The sequence below is a fragment of the Marmota monax genome, unplaced genomic scaffold (genome assembly GCF_021218885.2).
Source record: "Marmota monax isolate L192 unplaced genomic scaffold, Marmota_monax_Labrador192_F-V1.1 WCK01_AAM20220418_F8-fsc00014, whole genome shotgun sequence".
Classification (NCBI taxonomy): Eukaryota; Metazoa; Chordata; class Mammalia; order Rodentia; family Sciuridae; genus Marmota; species Marmota monax.
This window is the reverse complement of record NW_026695222.1, coordinates 1-12,683: the sequence shown is the minus strand read 5'-3', so window position 1 is coordinate 12,683 and position 12,683 is coordinate 1.

The window sequence follows — 12,683 nt, the reverse complement described above, 5'->3', positions numbered from 1 at the left end:
AAAAAAAAAAGTGCACTTTCACTGTCAGGTTATGCTATTAACATTATAATACACTACATTGTCAAGAAAACTTCCCCCAAAAAAGTGATATGTAAGCTGACTCATGAAGGATGTATAGAGTTTTGCCATAAAGAGGCAGAAAGTAAGGACATTTTGACCAACAAAACAATATTAAAATTAAGGAAATGCAACTAGTTTAATGAAAAATGAAAGATACAATATCAGAAAGTGATTGGCTACAGAAGTGAAAAATAGCTGAAAACAAGATAAAACATAGCTATTTAGGAACTTGTACACCATGCTGAGCAGTTTAACTTTACCCTATAGAGCAGACCACTAATATTCAAAGTTGATTATGCATATCCCAGTAGGTACATAAAATGATCTACTAGAATGAATGAAAAAAAATGTGAAAATTAATTTTTAATCTTAAAAACAAGGAAGAACTTGGGCCGGTGTTGTGGCTCAGTAGTGGAGCACTTGCCTAGAATGTATGAGGCACTGGGTTTGATCCCCAGCACCACATAAAAATAAATATAAAACATTAACAAATAAAATAAAGGTATTGTGTTTTTCTACAACTAAAAAAAAAACAAGGAAGAACTTAAGATTTACTAATATTCAACATATAAACTAACACTGGCAACCTCACTCTATAGGTCAGCGGTTGTGCATCTTTACCAAAGATCTCCACGATATATATAGTGAATGACAGTCACACTCTCACCGTAATTCTCTTTTGGCTTATTACATGGCACTGTAGTTTAGATGATTTAACTTAAAAATGCATAGTATATAGTTCAAGGAAATTCAACCCTAGCAAAATAATCACTTTAAAAGATTCTTTCAAGCTGGGTATGAAAATGGTGTTAGTGCTTATAGCCTCTGCTACTCTGGAAGCTAAGCTCAATACTTTTCCACACTCCTACAACTACCTCTTCTTCAATCGTATCAAAAGAAGGTATTTTAATCAGAGGTAACATTCAAGCCACATTTACTAAGGTGATTAGGGTCAAAAAATTGAGTTTCAGGTACCTGTGGGACATTCTTGAAATCAAGAATCTTGAACTTGGAGAAAGGTCCAACTTCAAGAACTGGAAATTAGGGCTGGGGTTGTAGCTCAGTGGTAGAGCACTCACCTAGCACATGCAAGACCTTGGGTTCGATCCTCAGCACCACATAAAAATACATAAATAAAATAAAAGGTATTGTGTTCATCTACAGCTAAAAAAATATTTTACAAAAAGATTTGGAAATTATAACTTAAATTTCTAGTCTAAAGGATTAGAGGAGGGAAGAGAGAAAAGAAAGGGGAGGGGATGTAACCTCAAGAAACAACTTTTTTAAATTTTTTTTTAAAGAGAGAGTGAGAGAGAGAGAGAGAGACAGAATGTTTTAATATTTATTTTTTAGTTTTTTGGGGGACACAACATCTTTGTTTGTATGTGGTGCTGAGGATCGAACCCGGGCCGCACGCATGCCAGGTGAGCGCGCTACCGCCTGAGCCACATCCCCAGCCCCAATTTTTTTTTAATTTTAAAAAGCACTTAGGCATATTTATCAGGCACAAACAGATGAACAATGAAATAAAACCTACTTGTCACTGGGGTTACAAGGTCCCATTGAGATTCGGAAAAAATAAGGAAAAAGGATTTGAATAAGTAGAAGAAGTATTCTTCCTACAAGAATAAAAATTACACAAAAATTATAAAAGCCATTGTTTTCATTAACTGGCACTGAGGTGGTACACAGTGCTGGTGAGGTTGTAATCTAAATTATGCAAATATGTGTTGCATATCTTTGTTGCAGTGTCCTTTTAAGGTAAGTAGGCTGGTATTATTCCCAATGTACAGACAAGGCAAATAAGGAAGACGGGTCAAATAACTTACATAAGATTCTACATAGCTCAATAACGAGGATTCAAATCTAGGCAACTGTGTTCAGAGCTCTTGACCCTACTGTATACTTCCCTATAATTTCTACCTCATAGGATTGTTGTGAGAATCAAACAAGATAACCCATGTAAGGCAATAAGAATAATGCTGAGCACACAAACAGGATTTAAATGGTAACTCCTCTTATACCACCATCATAGTTATTACAAAATGATTTTAGGAACATATGTTTCATTAGAATATAACTAAAATCCAAGAGGCTATGGAGGAGTGAGCAAAAGAAGGCAAATGAGAACAACTCCAGGGTGAAGTGCTGTGAGAATTGTTACAGGCATAGAGAGGAACACAAAGATACTGAAATTAAAACATACCCAAGAACAAATAAATCAGGGCAGAAGATCTCAACTACAGGAGATGGGATGAAGAACACAAGCAGTGGAGTTTATCTTAGAAACAAAGAAGTGCTTCCTCTAAGATAGGAAAAAAACCTAAAGAACATGTAAAGAAACAAACCAATAAGACCATGGAAGAGAATATTTAGGCTGTTCATGTTTTAAGGCATTTACTTTCTCTGTGAATTAAAATATATATATATATATATATATATATATATATATATATATATATATATATATATCATCTGTGTATTACAAAGAGATAGGATCTTGGTAGAGTAGAAAGCCTGAAAGGAATAGTAAATTCTGACTTATCACACAAAAATGGAAAAGGAAGATGACTGTAAATTGCTAAAAGTACTACTTTTAAAGCCTTAGATTACTAATTTGAAATTACCACAATATCAGAAATAAGATGAAAGACATTAAGCAATTTACAGTTTTTGCAAATGTCAGAAGGTACATATAGAAATGAAACCTGTCCTCTGTCATTCTATTTATTTAAAAGTTTACGTATAAAGACAAAACAAAACAAGACCAATTGTAAAAAAACAAAAGTAAGTCCTAATACTTAAAATGAAAATAAACATTAAGTAGCCAGGTACAGTGGCACATGCCTATAATTCCAGTGGCTTGAGAGGCTGAGACAGGAGGATCACAAGTTCAAGTCAGCCTCAGCAACAGCAAAGTGCTAAACAACTCAGTGAGACACTGTCTCAAAATACAAAATAGGGCTGGGGATGTGGCTCAGTGGTCGCATGTCCCTGAGTTCAATCCCTGGTACCAAAAAGAAAGAAAAGAAAAGAAATACACATTGATTCTGAATTAGGGCTAAAATACTATAATGTCTACTTAATAAATGTGGTCTTGAGCACTCCTTAGTTATTTGTTTCAACAATGAAACATACTGAAGACCACAGACATACAGTTTCTTTACCGTTATATAAGATTTATTTTTAAAGAATGATTCACCTTTCTAATGAACCCTTCCTCTGTAAACCCAACATATAAGCAGGCAGACCTACTTATTAGATGATATACTGAGTTTAAATGTTTCTAGAGTGTCTTGACATTTCAATGAAGTGGGTAAGCCTTCTTTTGGATTTAAGTAACACTGCAAAAAATATTATGCCATCAACTCTCTAGTGGGATAAACTTTTCTGCTGTACTAGAAATTCTTTGTGCTTTCTTGATGTAATAATACATATGATTTTTGTACTCAAATTTTCCAAATACAAACATCTTGATAAAACAATAAAACATACATTAAAGTTTCAAATCACAACTCTTCCCTTTAAATTTCATGCAAAAATAGCTTAGTTTTGAATAAGAGAAAACTACTTTAATTGCCTTCTTTGTGCATCTACTTCTTTATTTTAAAAATATTAATTTGGTTATATTTTTCCTTTAGAAGAAATAGAGAAAAAAAGACACTAAAAAGACTTATTTCTGCTTATCAGTCCAACTGTGTAGCTGTTAAATGAATGAACCATTATAACATTGTTACTTTAGGAACTTTTTTTAAGTATAACAGAAAAATAATTCTTAAGTACTCACTATAATTTCATCAACGATTCATATTATTGAAAACAATGTCTGTCTCCACTATCTTGCCTTCATCATCATCAATAATACAAAGCTAACATTTCAAGACCATCAATAAAAATGGGTAGAAATGATTTTTCAAAGCTCATAAGGTATCCTTGTTGAAAATATGTGGAAAATAAATACTACTGCAAAAAACAAATCATTTTATATATCAGGCTCTTATTCTCAACAGCATTTGTTCCATGACACCAGAATTTTTAGCCCTCCATGCTCATAATCATGAAAACATAGTTAAATGACACACATTCTAATCTTTCAGTATTTTAAAGGACACTTTAATTGTGTGTACTGTTACATTAAATCTTCCTGGTAGTTACTTTGGGAGGGTGGGCATCCTCCTATCCCTTTTCTCATATATTGTTGGAAACAGGCCCTACATAGAGGATTCTTTTTAATTCCCATTCTCACCTCCACCGTTTGGCTATCACCTGTTCAAAGGCCAAACGGACTTGCAATTAAAAAATCTACACGTTTTAAAGAGCTACTATCAAAGAAACTAATTTTCAAGCCGGTCACCCAAACATGTAAGTTTAGCGTATCTTAACAGTATCAATACAAGCTCTTTTTGTTACATATCTGTGAGAAAGGTAAAAAATAAAGAATAGAGGTGAAAAAGGAGAGGGGGGGGGGGGGAAATGCCAGTATCAAGTTTTACATCAGAATATAATCTGTGACAACAGAAAAGAAAGAGAAACGAAGGGAGGGGACTGAATCATACACTTGTATGTCTTAAAGGAATTAATGCTACTGTCAATTTAACCTATTTGGCTAAGCCTTGATATGCACAAAATTCAGGAATGGGTTCAATCACTGAGTGACATACAATGCACTGAACAACTTCAGACTATGAATGGGGATGTAAAACACAGAAATACATTGCTGAGTGAAAAGCCCATTCAGACTCCTCTAAAGCGCTTATCCTCACTGACAAGATGCTCCTTTCAGGTTTCCCCTAGAGTTTCAGATTTCAAAAGTCACACTGCAGCTGGGGAAGGGGACCTAGAAAGGGGATAAACACATGAAAATGGGGACTCTTTACCAGTCTGGAGTGGAGGAAGGAATGAATGAGGGTTCTGGGGCGCCAAGGCGCAGCGGCAATGCAGCCTGAGTGCCTGCCAGCGGACACTTGTCCGTGGGACACCCCAGCCAGGGGTGCCAAAGTCCCAGCTGGGATTCACAGAAACTTGTACCGCGCCAAGGGTACAAGGGATTCCACGCTGCCTGCGAGGCGAGAGCAGCCCCACCTAGGCAGAAGGTGACCGGGCGCGGCTGGAGGTAGAAAGGGGCGTGCGCCCACACGTGCGCGAGCTGCAGGTGCCTGGGGGCGGCGCGTGCACGGCGAGGCGCGCACGGGTGTGCGCGTGTGTACACACCGACACCAGAGGGAGGCGGCACCGGCCGGAGGGCGCGAGGCGGGAGCTCTAGCGGAGGGCGCCGCGGCACACACTGCCTGACCCCCGCCCCCACCCCAACCCCTACCGCCCGCACCCCCCAGGACTCGACGGGCTGGTTACCTTTCTCCTCTCTCCACACCTTTTTCTTCTTGTTGCTGGGGTACATGTTGCCTTGGGGGTGGCTGGCTTTAAGCTGCAAGTTCCCCAGGCTCACGGGCAAACAGGGTGTGTGTGTAGTGGGAGGGTTAGGAGGGGGCACTCGGGAAGGAAAAAGTGAAAAAGGTTCTGCGTCCCGCGTCGCTCGCCGCTTTCCAGTTGCCGCCCTCCTCCCTCAGCCCGCGCTTGGCTTTGGATCCCACCCGCCTCAGTTCGGCGGCCGCCGCCACAGCAGCACCTCAGAGCCTGTCAACTAGGTCACGCCTCGCGCTAACCTAACACCCGCGCAGGCCCCGCCTCCCAGCCGCTAGGCAGCGCCGCCTCCCATTGGCTGCACCGCCCGCCGCTCTCCGCGTTCTAGCCAAGGCGCGCCCCGACTTCGGCCCCAGGGCGCAGGCGCAGGCGCAGGCTCGGGCCCGACGCCGAGGACGTTGGGGAGCTGGAGTGGGTGGAGCAAGGGCGCTAGAGGGCTAGAAGTACCTCTCGACGGGGGCGGAGCGTGGAGCAGAGCCTTGGAGGCGCCGGAGCGGGGCGTGCTTCTAGCTGGCTACTCCGCTCTGAGAAGACCAAAGGGCGTGGCCTGTAAAACTAAGTGCTCCAGGTGACTGAGGAGCCAGTGGGCAAAATCCTCCTCAGCAAGTGGAAGGTATGCAAGCTGGAGAGGAAAGTGAGTGCAAAGGAATTGTCCATGCTCACTGTCACTGCCCTCTCTGGGCGAGCTCTGAAAGCTCTGAAGCTTTCCTTTGGGTGGGCAAATAAGACCAAAACAAGTGAAAGAATTGTAGAAATGGTTCAAGAACTTACGCAATCAGCTGCCCAACCTTGAAGTAATAATTACAAATTTCACTGTAATTCAATGAAGTTTAGAAAGACAGGTAAACTGGGCTACTCAAAGAGTTTTAAGAACTGGGAAGTTGTAGACAACCAAAATACTGTATTAGAAACATAAGTCTGAATTACTTTGGGCCTCACTGAGTTGCTGAGGCTGGTTTGGAACCTGTAATCCTATTGTCTCAGTCTCCTGAGCTGCAGGGATTACAGGCAGGCACCACCAAAGATATTTAGTTCTTATTTAGAAATGCTAAATGCAAGGTCTGCAATAAAGTGCATCATACTAGGAAGTTTCCCTTCAAAAAGTTAACTGTGAGTACTCCAGCCTAGGGCTTATCCTTCCAATTATGTTTTTTGCGTAATGTGTAGAAACATTACACTATTGATTGTCCCTTCTCTCATGTCAACTCAAAGAACCGGAACTTTGGACTGGGGTTGTGACTTAAGGGTAGCGCACTTGCCTGGCATATATGAGGCACTAGATAGATCCTCCAAACAAAAACTAAATAAATAAGCTATAAAACTAAAATAATACAATTAATAATTTAGACTTAACAGACATATATAGAATATGTCCTCCATCAAGGACTGAATACACTTTCTTCACAAAGAAAGACAGAGGCAAAAACATACACTGGAGAAAAGATAGCCTCTTCAACAAATGGTGCTGGGAAAACTGGAAGTTCATATGTAACAAAATGAAATTAGATCCCTATCTCTCACCCTGCACAAAGCTCAACTCAAAGTGGATCAAAGACCTAGGCATTAGACCACAAACCCTGCACCTACTAGAAGAAAAAGTAGGCCCAAATCTCCATCATATCAGTTTAGGAGCTGAATTTCTCAATAAGAATCCTAAAGCACAAGAAGTAAATTCAAGAAACAATAAGGAGCTATGGTTGTAGCTCAGTGGTAGAGCACTTGTCTCACATGTGTGAGGCACTGGTTTCAATTCTTAACACCACATAAAAATAAATAAAATAAAGGTACTGTGTTCACCTACAACTAAAAAAAAACAAATTAAAAAAAAGAACCAGGGATGGAGATGTGGCTCAAGCGGTAGCGCACTCGCCTGGCATGCATGGGGCCCGGGTTCGATCCTCAGCATCACATACAAAGATGTTGTGTCCGCCAAATACTAAAAAAATAAATAAATAAATATTTAAAAAAAAATTCTCTCTCTCTCCCCCCCCCTTAAAAAAAATTTTAAAAAAAAGAACCAATAAATGGGATGGCATCATACTGAAAAGTTTCTTTTATGTTGTTGATGGACCTTTATTTTATTCATTTATTTATATGGGGTGCTGAGAATTGAACCTAGTGCCTCACACATGTGAGACAAGTGCTCTACCACTGAGCCACAACCCCATCCCCTAAAAATCCTCTTTACTGAAAGTAAACAATAAAGAACATGAAGAGAGAGCCTACAGATTGGGAGAAAATCTTGGCACCTGTACCTCAGATAGATCATTAATCTCCAGAATATATAAAGAACTCAAAAACTTAACAAAAAAAAAAAAAGCCAAATAACCCAATCAATAAATAAGCAAGGGAACTGAACAGGCATTTCACAAAAGAAGAAATATAATCAGTCAACAAATATATGAAAAAAATTTTCAACATCCCAAGCAAATAGAGAAATGCAAATTTAAGCTACACCGAGATTTCATCTCATTCTAGTCAGAATTGCAATTATCAAGAATACAAGTAACAATGTTGGTGAGAATGTAGGGGAAAAGTTATACTCATATATTGCTAGTGAGATTGCAAATTGCTTCAATCACTATGGAAAGCAGTATGGAGATTCCTCAGGAAACTAGAAATGGACCCACCATTTGACCCAGTTATCCCACTCCTGGGTATAAACCCAAAGGACACAAAATCAGCACACTATAGTGATGCAATCACATCCGTGTTCATAGCAACTCAACTTACAATAGCTAAGCTATGGAACTAATCTAGGTGCCCTTCAACAGATGAATGGATAAAGGAAATGTGGTACATATACACAATAGTATACTATTCATTGTGAAGAATGAAATTATGGTATTTGCCAATGAATGGACAGAACAGGAGACTATCATGCTAAGTGAAATAAGGCAATCCCAAAAAAGAAAGGCCTACTCCACTTATGTATGATGTGTCAAAATGCATTCTACTGTCATGTATAACTAATTAGAACAGATAAAAATATATATTTAGAAAAAGCATTTAGGGAGGCTGTGACTGTGGCTCAGCAGTAGAGCGCTCACCTGCCATGTGCAAGGTGCTGGGTTTGATCCTCAGCACCACATAAAAACGAATAAATAAAATAAAGGTATACAAAATTTTTTTTTTTTTTTTTTTTTTATTTTTTTTTCTATTTACTTTTTTTTTAATTTTTTATTGTGGGTTGTTCAAAACATTACAAATTTCTTGACATATCATATTCCACACTTTGATTCAAGTGGGTTATGAACTCCCACCTTCACCCCATACACAGATTGCAGATTCACATCAGTTACACATCCATTGATTTACAAATTGCCATACTAGTGTCTGTTGTGCTCCGCTGCCTTTCCCCTCATCCACCCTCCCCCCTCCCCACCTCTCCCCTCCCCTCCCCTCCTCTCTCTCTACCCCCTCCACTGTATAACCCTGAGGGTCTCCTTCCATTACCGTGCAATTTACCTTCTCTCTCCCTTTCCCTCCCACCTCTCATCCCTGTTAAATGTTAATCTTCTTCTCCTGTTCTTCGTCCCTACTCTGTTCTTAGTTACTTTCCTTATATCAAAGAAGACATTTGGCATTTGTTTTTTAGGGATTGGCTAGCTTCACTTAGCATAATCTGCTCTAATGCCATCCATTTCCCTGTAAATTCTATGATTTTGTCATTTTTTAATGCAGAGTAATACTCCATTGTGTATAAATGCCACATTTTTTTTATCCATTCGTCTATTGAAGGGCATCTAGGTTGGTTCCACAGTCTTGCTATTGTGAACTGTGCTGCTATGAACATCGATGTAGCAGTGTCCCTGTAGCATGCTCTTTTTAGGTCTTTAGGGAATAGACCAAGAAGGGGAATAGCTGGGTCAAATGGTGGCTCCATTCCCAGCTTTCCAAGAAATCTCCATACTGCTTTCCAAATTGGCTGCACCAATCTGCAGTCCCACCAGCAATGTACAAGTGTACCCTTTTCCCCACATCCTCGCCAGCACTTGTTGTTGTTTGACTTCCTAATGGCTGCCAATCTTACTGGAGTGAGATGGTATCTTAGGGTGGTTTTGATTTGCATTTCTCTGACAGCTAGAGATGTTGAGCATTTTTTCATGTACTTGTTGATTGACTGTATGTCCTCCTCTGAGAAGTGTCTGTTCAGGTCCTTGGCCCATTTGTTGATTGGGTTGTTTGTTCTCTTATTGTCTAATTTTTTGAGTTCTTTGTATACTCTGGATATTAGGGCTCTATCTGAAGTGTGAGGAGTAAAGATTTGTTCCCAGGGTGTAGGCTCCCTATTTACCTCTCTTATTGTTTCTTTTGCTGAGAAAAAACTTTTTAGTTTGAGTAAGTCCCATTTGTTGATTCTAGTTATTAACTTTTGTGCTATGGGTGTCCTATTGAGGAATTTGGAGCCCGACCCCACAGTATGTAGATCGTAGCCAACTTTTTCTTCTATCAGACGGCGCGTCTCTGATTTGATATCAAGCTCCTTGATCCATTTTGAATTCACTTTTGTGCATGGCGAGAGAAAGGGATTCAGTTTCATTTTGTTGCATATGGATTTCCAGTTTTCCCAGCACCATTTGTTGAAGATGCTATCCTTCCTCCATTGCATGCTTTTAGCCCCTTTATCAAATATAAGATAGTTGTAGTTTTGTGGATTGGTTTCTGTGTCCTCTATTCTGTACCATTGGTCCACCCGCCTGTTTTGGTACCAGTACCATGCTGTTTTTGTTACTATTGCTCTGTAGTATAGTTTGAAGTCTGGTATCGCTATACCGCCTGATTCACACTTCTTGCTTAGCATTGTTTTTGCTATTCTGGGTCTTTTATTTTTCCATATGAATTTCATGATTGCTTTCTCTATTTCTACAAGAAATGCCGTTGGGATTTTGATTGGCATTGCATTAAACCTATAGAGAACTTTTGGTAATATCGCCATTTTGATGATGTTAGTTCTGCCTATCCATGAACAGGGTATATTTTTCCATCTTCTAAGATCTTCTTCTATTTCTCTCTTTAGGGTTCTGTAGTTTTCATTGTATAAGTCTTTCACCTCTTTTGTTAGGTTGATTCCCAAGTATTTTATTTTTTTTGAAGATATTTTGAATGGAGTGGTTGTCCTCATTTCCATTTCAGAGGATTTGTCGCTGATATACAGGAATGCCTTTGATTTATGCGTGTTGATTTTAAATCCTGCCACTTTGCTGAATTCATTTATTAGCTCTAATAGTTTCTTTGTAGAGCCTTTTGGGTCTGCTAGATATAGAATCATATCATCTGCAAATAGTGATAATTTAAGTTCTTCTTTTCCTATTTTTATGCCTTTAATTTCTTTCGTCTGTCTAATTGCTCTGGCCAGTGTTTCGAGAACTATGTTGAAGAGAAGTGGAGAGAGAGGGCATCCCTGTCTTGTTCCAGATTTTAGAGGGAATGCCTTCAGTTTTTCTCCATTCAGAATGATGCTAGCCTGAGGCTTAGCATAGATTGCTTTTACAATATTGAGGTATGTTCCTGTTATCCCTAGTTTTTCTAGAGTTTTGAACATAAAGGGATGCTGTACTTTGTCGAATGCTTTTTCCGCATCTATCGAGATGATCATATGGTTCTTATTTTTAAGTCTATTGATGTGGTGAATAACATTTATTGATTTCCGTATATTGAACCAGCCTTGCATCCCAGGGATGAATCCTACTTGATCATGGTGTACAATTTTTTTGATATGTTTTTGTATCCGATTCGCCAGAATTTTATTGAGGATTTTTGCATCTAGGTTCATTAGAGATATTGGTCTGTAGTTTTCTTTCTTTGAAGTGTCTTTGTCTGGTTTAGGTATCAGGGTGATGTTGGCCTCATAGAATGAATTTGGAAGTTCTCCCTCCTTTTCTATTTCCTGAAGTAGCTTGAAAAGTATTGGTATTAGTTCTTCTTTAAAGGTTTTGTAAAATTCTGCTGTATACCCATCCGGACCTGGGCTTTTCTTAGTTGGTAGTCTTTTGATGGTTTCTTCTATTTCCTCAATTGATATTGGTCTGTTTAGGTTTTCTATATCCTCCTGACTCAATCTGGGCAGATCATATGACTTAAGAAATTTATCTATGCCTTCACTATCTTCTAATTTATTGGAGTATAAGGATTCAAAATAGTTTTTGATTATCTTCTGTATTTCTGAAGTGTCTGTTGTGATATTGCCTTTTTCATCCCGTATGCTAGTAATTTGAGTTCTCTCTCTTCTTCTCTTCGCTAGCATCGCTAAGGGTCTGTCGATTTTGTTTATTTTTTCAAAGAACCAACTTTTAGTTTTGTCAATTTTTTCAATTGTTTCTTTTGTTTCGATTTCATTAATTTCAGCTCTGATTTTAATTATTTCTTGCCTTCTACTTCTTTTGCTGTTGTTTTGCTCTTCTTTTTCAAGGATTTTGAGATGAAGTATGAGATCATTTATTTGTTGGTTTTTTCTTTTTTTAAGGAATGAACTCCAAGCAATGAATTTTCCTCTTAGAACTGCTTTCAATGTGTCCCATAGATTCCGATATGTTGTGTCTGTGTTTTCATTTATCTCTAAGAATTTTTTAATTTCCTCCTTGATGTCTTCTATAACCCATTGATCATTCAGTAACCTATTGTTCATTCTCCAAGTGATGTATGCTTTTTCCTTCCTTCTTTTATCGTTGATTTTCAGTTTCATTCCATTATGATCAGATAAGATGCATGGTATTATCTCTACTCCTTTATATTGTCTAAGAGTTGCCCTGTGACATAATATATGATCTATTTTTGAGAAGGATCCATGTGCTGCTGAGAAAAAAGTGTAACTGCTTGATGTTGGGTGGTATACTCTATATATGTCAATTAGGTCTAGGTTATTAATAGTGTTATTGAGTTCTATAGTTTCCTTATTCAACTTTTGTTTGGAAGATCTGTCCAGTGGCGAGAGAGGTGTGTTGAAGTCTCCCATGATTATGGTGTGGTGGTCTATTAGACTCTTGAACTTGAGAAGAGTTTGTTTGACGAACATAGCTGCACCATTGTTTGGGGCATAAATATTTATGATTGTTATGTCTTGTTGGTGTATGGTTCCCTTAAGCAGTATGTAGTGTCCCTCTTTATCTCTTTTGATTAACTTTGGCTTGAAATCTATTTTATTTGATATGAGTATGGACACGCCTGCTTGTTTCCGAAGTCCATATGAGTGATATGATTTT